General features: G+C 41.4%; 1 non-coding gene across 1 annotated transcript; it reads left to right on the top strand.

Annotated features, from left to right (window-relative positions):
- The first annotated feature begins 3,930 nt into the window (after positions 1–3,930).
- trnaf-gaa (transfer RNA phenylalanine (anticodon GAA)) lies at positions 3,931–4,003 on the top strand. Its single transcript has one exon. It is a non-coding gene; the product is annotated as a tRNA-Phe (tRNA).
- The last annotated feature ends 8,613 nt before the right edge of the window (positions 4,004–12,616 follow it).

The following is a 12,616-nucleotide window of genomic DNA, read 5'->3' as shown; positions in this document are numbered from 1 at the left end:
TTACACATATCCACAGTATTTACTGTATATCTGTATAGTTCAATGTTAATTGACAATAAATATTGTTGTTTTTGTACTTTCTTTATTTGATTGGCAGTCAGTTGTTGATTACATGCAGACGTTGATAAAGCTACAGGCTACTTCAATATATATCACACTAATTCATAAAGCAACTTAGACATTTTGATGTTCCGGACCTTTGCATGGGGAGATTTTCTCCAACTGGACCTCGTTGAATTTTAGTTGAATGCCCTTGCCGTAGAACAAAACGAGATCAGTCTCTTAAATTCGTGTCAACCTGCCACAGAACTTAAGTTCAGTCACATGCCTCACGTGTCTAATCTGCAGAATGCAGGTGTTCACTCCAAAGGCTGACTTGGCATTTGGGATGTTTAGTTTGGTACTATACCCTGACATAAATTCAATCACATTGAACCTGATACTGTCACTCTCTAACTAATTTGTAAAGTATACGTGCTTTACATGGAATGATTAAAAACCCTCTTCTTTCTTGCATTGTCTTTTACACACAAGGGCATAATGATGTTGGTGGTGATGAAGGCAGTGCTATTGTGTTTCCATGGCTCTTTATGTGTCTCTTTATGTGCAGGAGGCCACTCCAGGCGGCCAGCCCTCATTATGAGGCTGTTTAAAGGGCTTAGCCTTAGATCAAGCCCACAGCTGCTTCTCGTTGGAAACAGCAGTGTGCTGCCTTGTATTCCTGAAAGGGAAGTGCATAGCGCTGCGCTAGTCGGCCTGCCTTTGATCTTAACACAAATGTCATAAAAAAGGATCTGTTGTTCAGCTCGATCACCTTTTCCTTTAGCATGAAGGAATTGCTTTAACTACACACATGTGTTGCTGCTGTAGGCTAGCTCACCGCTAGCTACTGCGTGGCTACTGCGTGGCTACTGCGTGGCTACCTACTGCGTGGCTACCTACTGGTGTGATCGAAAAATTAAATCAACTTAAATGATGCAGCAGTACATTTAAATTCCTAGTAAAGTCAGCTTTAAATGATTTGCTCTTATAAACATTGTTATGCAGTCTCAAAGTTGTCTCAAAGTTGTTTGCAGACTGCAAACAACTGAAGAGCCATTTCGCTCACCTCTCCCTTTACAAGCGTACAGAGGAGCTACAGTGGTCGAGGTTACATACAAATGTGAAAGGCCCTCTCTAGTGTCAAGAGTTAGGTTTGTTTCTTCTGTGCTCCTGGTGAAACATGACGGTGCAACATGGTGGACTTTGTGAATATGGACCTGACAAACAGCCCCAGGCTTTGAAGCCGATTTGACATACTGGCCAAACCGTGAAATTACAACTTCCGGGTCTGTCATGTCTGCCATTAAGCCCATTAGGACATTCCAATAGACTTACATTAAGAACAAGTATTAACACCTAAATAGCCTTTATTTAAATCATTAGGTCATGCAAATTCAATTTGCTGAATCCAGAGAGATATTCATGTGTGCGGGCCCAGACCCAGGAGTTGGGAGGCGGGGTTGAGGTAAACATTAGTGAGCCCCCCGATGGGCTACACGTAAACGGAAGATTTGGGTAATTTGTATACATGGCAATCCAAATATATTGGCTACATGTGCCACTACGTAACTTTTATATGGGTATTGGTATGTATGATTTGAACGGTTCACTCTAAACTAAATAAAACACAACAATTCTTTCAGGTGATCACACACTAATGAAAACATGCTAATGAATATTATATTCCCTTTCTTCAGATGAACACCCAGCTGACCGCTACAGAATATAGCGATAACTTTTTAATAGTGTTCAACAAATATGACAAGTTAGTGAATACAGGTCATGCATACTAGAGTTTCTCCCGCTCTCAGCTCAGTCAAATGAATGGTGAGGGAAACTAATTTAGGCTTTTTTGGAATTTAGTACATTTTACAACTTTTAGACCCTCATGATTTAAATAAGAGTTGTTAACTGTTTGTACTTGGTAGTTTATTAAGCTTATACACTGATGACCTATTTTCCCCAATGTAAGTCAATGGGAAAAAGTATCTCTGGGCCCAAATGACTTCAGACTAGAACTTAAGTGTGGTACCCCCACTGGCCACTACAATAATTTGCTGGCGCTCTTCCTGGGGGCTTGGTTAAACCAGGGGGTCCTTCTCAGTTCGATTAAATGAAATCCTTGCTTCCCCTCACTTGCGTCGTTCCCTGCGACTAGTCCCTCCCACCAGGGAAGCATGGAGGGACGCAAGGAAACCACGAGAAGCAGGGAAATGAGTTTTAAGAGCAATAGGACGTCCTTTCCTCCGGAGTGTCATGTGAAGTGACGTCCATTTGTGATGACGCCGCACAGCTGATCGTCTGACAGCAGCTCTGTCCCCGTTATTTTCACAAACACTCCCGCCTCTGTTAGTACACATTTACTGATACAAACATTTGTATCATCTGTTGTAGACCCAAATACATTAAATAAAATAAGAACTCATTCTCAAAAAAGATAAACGCCATTCTTAAAATGTATAAACGTCATGTATTTTCTTCACTCCGCTGGGAAACTGCTCTCATGTCAAGAAGCATCAGATCAGTGCATGCACTGCATTGTCCAATCAGTGAGCGATACACAGTAAGGGGGCGGGGCGAGTATCTGAGGATTTCATCGGAGGATGGTCTGGTGATTCCTTGATTATCGCTCCTCCATTATCGCTCCTCGGTCCTCCGGCAGAAATAAGCGCCATGGGACGGTACTCAATATGGCGCAGACAAATCAACTTCCGGTGAGACCGAGGAGCGAGGAGCGAGGAAATGAAAATAATCGACCTGAGAAGGACCCATACACTCCAGAAAGTGCACTTTGCTCTGTATTGGCCAATTGGCTTTCTACTCCTTCACTGCAAGTTGGACCCAGATACCCCAGATACCCCTGATGGACCCAGATACCCCTGATGGGCCCAGATACCCCTGTTGGACCAATAAACCCCTGTGACATGCCTGTTTGCTATCTTGGCTACAAAATGCTGGAACTAGCTCCCCATGGATATCAGGACAGCAGGAAATCTACACTTCTTCTGTTAAGACCGACAACCCGCCTGCACATTGGCCATTAAACCTACCTAACAATTAATTTTAAACTAATGCACCTACACTTATTGGTAGTTTGGTTTTGCTTATTTGAAGAGAATGTACCTGTACCTTCTGTTCTGCGTTTGTACCTTTATGGGTAATTTAACTTATTTTAAGTGGCTTAAGATAAAAGCATCAGCCAAATGAAATGTAATGCAATGCAGTTAAAGGAGATATATTACTAAACCAAGGGATGAAAAAATATATGTTTGGCACACAAATTATTAGTGTCAAAAATACTGATGAGGTAAGTAATGTCTCTTATTCCAATATTAGACAAATACTTCTACCGTGAGCTCGAAATAAACGATGACGGATGAGCAGACACGATGACATCACAGTGGATGCAGCAGCTGATAGTGAGCAGATGCTCCAGCAGTTCCTCAAGGGTACAATGAACAGCTTCCTTACAGAACTGTGAAAAACCAATTAGTATGTCCTGTACATTAAGCAACAGGACAACAAGTCATAGACAATATGTTCCAAAATGAAAACCAGGACTAACAGACAGGGACCTGTTTCCATTGAGCCCTTGTGGAGAAGATGTTCAAATTATTTTGGCAAATTCGGTCTCGTTCTAGTTCTGCATTCTGGACACTCCGGGATTGTTGTTCATAAGTCTTTGTTTGAATAAATATAAATGGGTGAATGTTATGCTTGTTAGTTTGTGAATGTGGACAACATTTGTTATAGCTGCTGACTTAAGGCAGTGAAGTTGTGTGGCATCTACTGTTGTAGACTATTTAAACGTTAGTTGTACTTTCTCAGAAGTCTGTCATACCCTGCATATATTACTTAGTTTTACGTTTGTATTAAACCAAAAGTTGTGCAGAAATAGCTCAGTTGGGAGAGCGTTAGACTGAAGATCTAAAGGTCCCTGGTTCGATCCCTGGTTTCGGCAGAATGTAGATTTCTTTGGTGGACAACTTGCTCAATGGTTGAACATGATGACTCCAAGGTTGTGATCAAATATCTAAATGCCCCTTGTTTGACTTGGGTAGCAGGTATCTTACTAAAGTGGAGAAGTTGCTCAATGGTTAATGTGAACTCTTCACACTACATCCACAGCCATAGAAAATGCCAAAAAGTTGCTAAGAATGACAATAGGTTAAAAATAATTGGAGCGCTAAAAGAGGTTCAAGAATTAGGGACATTTTCAAATTTAGGCTACTAGATTAAGATTAGCTGTCATGACATGAGGTCATTTACCTTTGTTTACTGGTACTAACTGTTGTTTGTTGTGTGTGTGTGTGTGTGTGTGTGTGTGTGTGTGTGTGTGTGTGTGTGTGTGTGTGTGTGTGTGTGTGTGTGTGTGTGTGTGTGAGTGTAACGTACACTGTGGGTGGCTTTGAGGTTTACAGTGCTCTAAGGAGGAAACTTCTCAGTTTATAAGTGCTTCAATTTTCAAGCATCCTGAGTGGGGGGAGGGGCTTATTCTCCAATAAAACTAAACAAATGCTTCATGGATGGATCATACTGTACCTCTAAACACGAACATATAGCTACACACACATTCAGGTTGGTTCATAGCTTTTGTCATTTTTTAAATGTAAACCTTACCCACATAAATTGAGATGCCTCATGTCTTTGTTCTTGGCGAGGCTGGTGTTGATTGGGATTGTGCGGTATTGTATTTTTTTTTTACAAGCCCACCTAGATAATTTGCACCGCGCGTTCTTATGGTGTTGTTTTATGCCGGCTTTACTTACGTGGACAACAGCGACAAATATTTTCTTCATTACGAAGGTTGGAATTTAAATAAAAAAAGTTTAAGAAACCCAACACAGCTCAGTAAATAGTCTGAAATATTGACTTTATTTGATTATTTAACAGTGAAAAAGTAATGTTCATATTTCTCCTTTTGATTATTATTATTTGCGCATTGACGATCCGACTTGGACTTGGACTCAAGCAAGTTTTTCTCAAGTCCTGATGTACTCTGCCCAAGGCGTGATAGATAAGAACGTGATAGATAAACAAATAACGTGATAGATAAACAAATAATATTTCCACTCAGATTACTAAATGATGACTCAGACTTGTAACTCAGACTTGGACTCGAACACAGGCAATGATGTGACAGTCATGAACTCTGACTCGAAAAGTGGAGACTCGAGAGTGACTCGGACTCGAGAATTGGTGACTAGTCTACAACACTGCAACATACTAATATGAACCTAAATATACATAATAGGGCCCCTTTAAATGATGAGTTGGAGGGATTCTATTTTTACGTGATAGTAGCAATACAGTAAATAACACCAACGCTCAATGTGTTAGTCTCTCTGTACTTTCGGATTTCCTGTTTGTTTCCTGTTTGTGGCTCTTAGCTCCAACCCCATTGGTGATATAAGGACTAATATTTATAGTAAATCACACGTAAATAATTCAATTTATAAAAAGTTATTTCATCAAACAGATGGTAACATTTGAAGGATGTAAACATGTCTCTGTAAAAGTACATAATACAAATCTGAACCGAAGACTGAGCACAATATGTCCTCTTTAACTTAAATAAGTAGTCTGGTTGAAAGGCCTGTCTGTTTGAGACATCCATCCAACCCAATTTCATCCTTTCTTTACTCTCGTTGGAATAACTTTGGCCCTTTAGCAAAGCTATTCATGTGCAAAAGTGCCGCTTGAAGTAACTACAGACTGGTGGACAGACGTCTTAATAAACCCCTTGTTACCTTTTTCGCCCTTGTTGGGGGGGTAAATTATATTTTTCACGCTTCTTTGTATATGAACAACGGTGACAACTCCTTATAACCATCATAACCCCAACCACCTTAGACCTAACCACAGGTGTAATTTTCCAGTTTACGTGAAAACACCAGTATGGTTGTGCAGAGCTTTTAACAGCTAAGGAAACACAAGTTATCCATCCTTCAGGAGTAATTCATGTAGTTGTTATTTTACCTTAAAGAGCCTGTGACACCATCCCAACAACTGTTGTGAAATGAGATATTGGGCTACTAGTAATCTCGAACCGTCAGTTTAAAAAAGAAAAAGCGATACCGTTCCGTTAAATATCAATAATTTCGAACATCGCGGGGAAATTCCTTCGACTCATTTTGAAGTTTTGGGGGAAGCCGGAAGTGACGTCAATGCGGGAACGCTTCGAGAGCCAAACACGGACAAAGTGTGTTGTCATGCGTAGAAATGGTGAATTACTGAGATTAGGCACGTTAATAACGTTTTAATGAAGTTGACTACAGTATATTCATATTTGTCAGTGCTTTCATGTCAATTCGGCGAACATAAACATAAATGATCGTGGTGAAGATGATGATTACATTAGGATTAAAAATCGGGAGTGAGAGCTGCTGAATTTCCTCCCGTCGGATGTGATATAAAAACAAATCGATTATTTTTGTGGTTGTAAACTCAAGTGGATGAAACTACATTTATTAGTGCTTTCATGTCAATTCGGCGAACATATGATACATTAAATGATCGTGAGGATGATGATTAAAAATCGTTTGTTTGAGCCGGTCTGCATTTCCTGATGAGAAAACAAACCGATGCTTTTTGTAGTTGTAGTACACCAACAACATGGATTAAACGTGTGTTTTTTTTACCACAATGTTGGGGAAATTAATGGATAAAATGCACGGATTATTATTATTATTCCCACTCCGATCGGGACACTAGGTCCACCGTTTCCCCGCAGCGAGGCTCCCCCCGTTGACAGTTTACGTGGGCTGGGTGCAGTGGCGGACTGGCCATCGGGACGAATCCCGATGGGCCGGTACCGAAGTGGGCCGGTCGGATAAGTCACCAGCACATCCCCCATAGGCGGCGCGTGAGGCTCAGGTTTGAGAAGGCTAAATAACTTCTTTTACCTGACGCTGCCCGCCTCCGGCGTCTATAGAAAAGAGATCAACTCAGTGTGCGGAGTTTAAATCTCTCAAGTCATATTACAGGATAAAGGAAATACAGTTTAAACTGCTGTATGCAGAGAAGACGCCGACGTGTCGCACTTATCATTCATATTACATCATCAATCAGATCATCGATCATATAATATCATAATATATCATATATTTCCTTATCTGAGTCAGCTTCTCCAGCCTCATCTGGCCGTGCAACACTCACAGCGTCACAGACTGGATGCAGAAGTATTATTTAACACTTTATGTTGACGAAACACTCGAGACAAATATAATTAAAGTCAGATCCACTCGTGTCTTAGACGTGAACGCGCTCTCAGCTGGAGAGAGAAACCCTTGGCTTGATTTACCGAGTTGATAACCAGCGTCGTCGGACCGCTTAGCGAGATCTTGTTTGTTAGTTTGTTGTTGTTAGTTTGTTTGTTACTCAAACATATCCAGGGTCTGTTGAACTGGCTTCGTAGTACAGGTGGCTAGCAGCGCTAATGTCAAAGACAGAGACATTATACATTATATTTGTATTTTACCAGGATGCAGTGACACAAATATTTACATATTTACATTTACTATCTACAGCAGCCACCGCCCCTGACATCCCCCACTCCCCCCGTTGACAATTTACTAGCGGTACCGAAGTGGGCCGGTCGAGAGTCCCGGGATGATTTGTAGTCCCATTCCACCACTGGCTACATGACCATATGATCGCCCATATTGACGCACCTCATTCCTAAACTTCTAACAGATAAAACATAAACCGATCCTTCAGCCTCATATGAGCTCTCAGACACGTTCAACATTAACCTGTCATCGCTGTCTGAGCTTGCTGTTGTGTGCGCCGTCATGCGTTTACATCTGACTGTATATATATAAAGGTTTACATGCAGATGCTGGGATCCTGGACGGTGCAGCTGGAGCGCTGTGCCCGCAATGACGTCACCCATCATTTGGCGGGACTTGAAGAATCCGCGAGAAGATCCAGAAAATTGTCAACATTGAAGGCAGATTAATGGTTATCAAAGTACAAATATCCAAAATCAGTTCAGTAACGGTTTTCAAGGGGACAATATGTACTCAAATTGATGGGTTTGGATGAGGGATGGGGGATGGGGGGAAAACCGTGTCACAGGCTCTTTAAGAGGTATCATCTAAATAAATGTAAAGCCACATTTTTTTTCAAGCTATTTGGTTAAGCAGAATAAGTTAACAGGGGAAAAGAAAAAAATGCAGATTTGGCCGAGAAAAGCATTAAATAATATAATATGCAACACAATAACTTTCATTCATTCATATCCTGATGCATTACCATTACTGGTTCGATCATAAAGTAAAAAAAATACACTTTAAAAACAGTAGGGGTTCTGGGAAGTACTCCACGTCTGCAAAAAGTCTCTATTTGAGTTTGAAGACTGGGCCCTTGTCGAATGTAACCCGTTCTTACTTGCTCAAAACCTTTTATTGGTTACATGAGCAGTCCCCCCCATCCATTGATCCATAAGCCAGTCCGTCAGTGAGAAGCTTGTTCCTGCTGTGAAGCATCTGTAACAGAAGCTAATAGAAACCACACTCAATAAAAACACTGTAAACCACAACAGAACCGATTCCACATCAGCCAGCTCCCCCTTGACCTTTCATATTTCTGTGCGTTTGTAATTGGTGCTCTGCTCGGCTCAAGTAATGTACAATAATAAGAGTTATGATGGAGCCCAGTTCATTGAAACCAGCATACTTTTCCGTCTGCTGCCTGGTGGATGAGGACCTGACTATTTATTTTTATTTTAAGTAGCGTTGACATTTATATACAAGTCTGCATTGGAAAAATGAAATGTACGTTACTCCGAGCTTTCGTATTTTTTATTTATTTATTCCGGTATCATCATTTTCCCCGTCGCATGTGATATTCCATTTGGTCTAAAGAGACAACAACAATACATGTCAAATATAATATCCTCTTCCAGTGGGGTGAGTCCAGTTGTGTGGAGCTACAGTTGCCGGATAAGCATTTAAGATGTTTTTTATTGATGTTTTTCATATTATCTGCAGTGTTAAACTGACTCTGCAGGTAAAAGAGGAGCTGATCTTGTGACTTTTAACTGCCTATGACATACTTAGACAGCTAACCAGCTTATTAAGGTTTTTTAACAGATCACCTTCAAGGTTGCCCTTCCAGTGTGGACAACAAGATGCTTTGCCATAAAACAGCGGTTTTCAAAATGTGAGGCGCGCCTCCCTTGGGGGGGAGAGCTTCAAGGGAGGCCCAGCGTGAGAAAAAAATAACGAGAAACAGTGAAATCTAGCTGGTTAATTTCAGCTAACTTTATGCGAGCGGCAGCATGCAGTGTGCGAAAAAGCACACGTCCGATTGTCCGGGGCATTTTATTTATAATATCAGACACATACATCTTTCCATTGAGTGTCCGAGAGACAAGTGACGTTTTTCGCCCATTTTTCGGTTCTGCTTGTCCATTCCTCAGGAAATGCATCTCGCCGCTTTCTGTACTGTTACCCCTAGATTCCACCGGGTCCGTTTGCGTCGTGTTACGGCTGCGCCGCGGTTTTGATCCGGCCTCCTCCGGCGTCATACCCTACCGGGCGCGTTTCAGAAGCATTTCAGATGCGGAGCGTCTTGCCTGCCGGCTGGCTCGCAGTTCTTGTTGATTTGGGCATATTTCCTGGACAGGCTACTTTGTACAGACAAAGTTAATAATAATTGTAATATTCCAGATATAAACGACATGAATCAAAGATCTGTTGCTATTTTAGTGGTAAAAAAATGCATTCATCACCATAATTATTCTATATATATTATTATTCTATTATATATTATTCTCCCATTCATCGGCTCTACAATATATAATTGACACAGTGTCTGTAAACCGGAGGAGAACGCTGGCATTTCTCCTCCTACTTAAAAGACTACGGAGGGATAGGGTCTGCAAAATGAGTTTGTGTGTGTGTGTATATATATATATTAGGGCTGTCAAACGATTAACATTTTTAATCAGATTAATCACAGTTTCAAGATTAATTAATCATGATTAATCACCATTCGAACTATGTCCAAAATATGCCATTTCTTTATGTATATTGTTGTGGGAATGGAAAGATAAATGAAAGAAGGCGGATATATCCATTTAACATACAGTATCTGTTTATTATAAAAAATGTCTGCGTGTCAAAATGAAAGACAACCCACACACATCTCAATCATCAAACCGGGGTCTTAATTCATTACGTGTTGATTTCTATCAACGGGGGAGTACTTCAGGAAAGTCGACGGAGGGGGGGGGGGGGGGGGGAGCGGCTAGTGGAGTACTTCGTGACCACAGAGTGTGAACGTTGTGATCAGCTATTTTAGTGCAGTTCTCCAGTGAAGGGGGGGAGTCTCCCTCCGCAGCCGGTTGGCGTAGTTGTGGCACAAGTCCGTTGTACAGACCGACGTTAACAGCAGCCCCGTCTGTGCACACGGAGACCGACTCTGTCGTCCGGTGATCTAACCGCCTTCTGGAAAAGCTTCACAAGTACGTCGGTACGCAAATGCGCTTTGTGACACAAGTGACGGTCACGGTACGCATTTCCGATTACGCACATAACCTGCGTACCAGTTTTGTGCACCCCTGTACTACAGCATAAGTATTCTCCTTCGGGACTTCCTGCAACAACACCACGCCGTTATCAAAGATGTTCTATTGAGAAGACGATCACTACGTGACAAAAGTTTTCAAAACCGTGGCTACTGAAATCAATCTTACTAACTGCTGTCTGTGCAATTTACTCCGCGCAAGTTGGCAGACTTTATTTTGCTTACTTTAACATCATTTTTCATGGTGGGGCTAAGCCATTTCTTGGTATGGGTGTAGCCTACCCCAGCCATACCCTGGCGCTGCCACTGGTGGTATGGGGCGGGCCATTCTGCACATGCGTTAAATGCGTTAAATATTTGAACGCAATTAATTCAAAAAATTAATTACCGCCGTTAACGCGATAATTTTGACAGCACTAATATATATATATCAGGGTTTCCGCTAGGATTTTTTCTCGCCGGTCAAATGTCCGGGCAGAATTTATTTTACCGGACAAATTTGAAACTTACCGGTCATGTTTCAATAATAATAATAAGAGTTGTGTAGCAGAGTTTCCGTTAGCAGGTAATCACCGGACTATGAGCAGATATGCTTCAGTTTAAAACTCAGTTCACAGGGCTCATTTTTATATTGCTTCAGTTTATAATCGTAACATATCGAAAAATTCAGATTCATTTTTCAATAAATTATTCCACAAACAACAAACAGCATAATTATTACATTCAAACAAACTACTTGTAGTAGATAACGTACATTATTCAAAAGTTTACATTAACTTTGAATAATAACACGGGAGAAACGGATCCTCTCTTTTCCCCTCTCCCTCTCTCTCCCTCTCTCTCCCTCTCCCTCTCTCTCTCCTGACAGCCCGTCAGTTTCTCATGCAGCTCCTGCAGCTCGCTAAACAGAGGGCGGAGCTTCAGGTGATCATGCAGAGCAGCGTGTCAGACTCAGCAGCTGATCTGATCTCTCTCGCGACCGGTTATACTTCACTCGCGTTTATGTCCATATCGATCTGATCCAGCTCTCCTGATCGGCCTTTCTAGAGAACACCGATCAAACTATTAAGAGTGAATATCGGCCGATAATGACCGGCGGCCGATCGATCGGAGCCTCCCTAATTATTACCAGACATTTTGACCGGCAGGTTTTGAATTTACCGGTTTTTAATAAATTGTACCAGCTAAAAACCGGTAATTACCGGCTAACGGAAACCCTGATATATATATCTATATATATATAGATATATATATATATATGTTCTGAACGTTTCACAGCCCTGCGCCGAGGCGCTTCTGGGACGCTTCTGAGCCGTAACGCGGCGCGTCTGGTGGAATAGCACTAATTGACTAGAGTGGCCGCGATCTTTGCGGATGCCGCGGCGCAGCCGTAACGCGCTGCAGACGGACCCGGTGGAATCTAGGGAAGCATATATAGCATATATATATAGCATATATATATACACATATATATATATATATACATATATATATATGAGACAGAGTCTAACAACACACAAACACATTTTTTGCAGACCCTATCCCTCCGTAGTCTTTCAAGGAGAAGAAATGCCAGCATTCTCCTCCGGTTTACAGGCACTGACTGTGTAAATTATAGAATAATTATGGTGATGAATGCATTTTTTACCACTAAAATACAGCAACACATCTTTGATTCATGTCGTTTATAACTGGAATATTATTATTATTATTATTATTATTATTATTATTATTATTAACTTGTCTGTAGGCTACAAATAATAATCCTTATATTTATTATAGCGCTTTATCAATGACTCTCAAAGCCCTTTACAAATACACATTACACATACAGATCATACATACATACATGTAATGGTCATCTACTGTGGACAATACCCACAGGAGCAAATTCGGGTGAAGTGTCTTGCCCAAGGACACAACGGCCTGACGCAGTGGGGCGGGAGCGGGTTTCGCACTGGAGTTCACCAACACCCCCTTGATCTGATGATCAAATGCACAGACCACTGCGCCACCAGTGGCAGTTCTAGACCAACCGATC

This window comes from Pseudochaenichthys georgianus, chromosome 9, assembly GCF_902827115.2.
Source record: "Pseudochaenichthys georgianus chromosome 9, fPseGeo1.2, whole genome shotgun sequence".
Taxonomy (NCBI): Eukaryota; Metazoa; Chordata; class Actinopteri; order Perciformes; family Channichthyidae; genus Pseudochaenichthys; species Pseudochaenichthys georgianus.
Note: the sequence above shows the minus strand (reverse complement) of the source record. Positions and strands in the feature narration are given on the sequence as shown.